The sequence below is a fragment of the Echinops telfairi genome, unplaced genomic scaffold (assembly GCF_000313985.2).
Source record: "Echinops telfairi isolate 266 unplaced genomic scaffold, ASM31398v2 ScPeMD7_34;HRSCAF=130, whole genome shotgun sequence".
NCBI classification, from domain to species: domain Eukaryota; kingdom Metazoa; phylum Chordata; class Mammalia; order Afrosoricida; family Tenrecidae; genus Echinops; species Echinops telfairi.
Window position 1 is genome coordinate 2,428,948 of NW_022103931.1, and position 1,243 is coordinate 2,430,190.

Sequence of the window (1,243 nt, forward strand, 5' to 3'; positions counted from 1 at the left end):
CCCCAAAGATAGCATTAGCTTAATAGTGGAAAGAAGACAAGAATGCACCACACACACGCTGCACAAATTACCCTGTTTCCCCCCAAATAAGACAGTGTCTTATATTAATTTTTGCTCCCAAAAATGCGCTAGGTCTTATTTTCAGGGGATATTTTATTTTTCAACGAAGAAGAATACGGTACACATTTATCGGGAAAGGGACCATGATGGAGTCATGTACATTTGCAGATTAGAAAGGTGTGCAGGGTTGGTTCTGGGGCCCTCTGGTCATCTTGTCTGAGGTATGACTCTTGACCGTGTGGCCTTGGTACCCCAATTTCTTTTAAAAATAATTTGTTAGCATTTCATCTACATGTCATACAATTCAAAAGTTGTACAAGTATCATCAGATTCAATCCTAGAATAGATTCTTCCTTGTACACATTGTTATTCATGTTATTTTTCCAATTGTGGCAAAATATACATAACAAAACATTCTCTAATTCAACAACTTCTGCTTGTATAATTCAATGCCACTGATTATACTCCTCATTTGTACAACCATTATTGACATCCTTTTCCAAATTATTCCACCACCATTAGCATAAACTCAAAGCCTGCTAAGCAAAACTCTTCCTCCTTCACCCATGGTAACCATTGGCCAACTTTGGTTTCTTTCTTTTTACTAGTTTTCTTGGCATAATATTATACACATATCCTACACTTTGATGGTTAAATCGCTTTTTAAAAGAGTTGCATATACATCTTCACAATCAGTTCTAGTGCTCTTTCCCTGCTCCTGCATTTACTATTTGCTCTCCAAATCCTCTCAACCTCCTCACCCCTCAGTCCCCCGCTCCATATCCCCGATAAACCATTGCATCAGTTATTGTATCCATGCATCCACTCCTTTGTGTTTTACAAATTGGGAAATCCAACAGAACCTATAAGAAACAAAACAGCAAAACAAAACAAAAAAAACAAAACAATAATAATAATAAATCAAAGATCAAAATACAAATAAAGCATAAGAAAGAAACAACACCATTAATATTTAAAAGGTCAGAGAAGAAATTTCTGTCCTGGAACAGGTGAGAAATACTTCAACCCAGAGAAAATTCAGGTTGGGTCAAGTGGGAGGTCAATTGATCAAGTATCATATACCAATAATCATTCACCATATACCAGTATCATTCACCATAATCAAGATACTCTCTGTCTGATAGTAAAGCTGTTCAAGTCCCTCACCTGTGGCTAGAGGGGA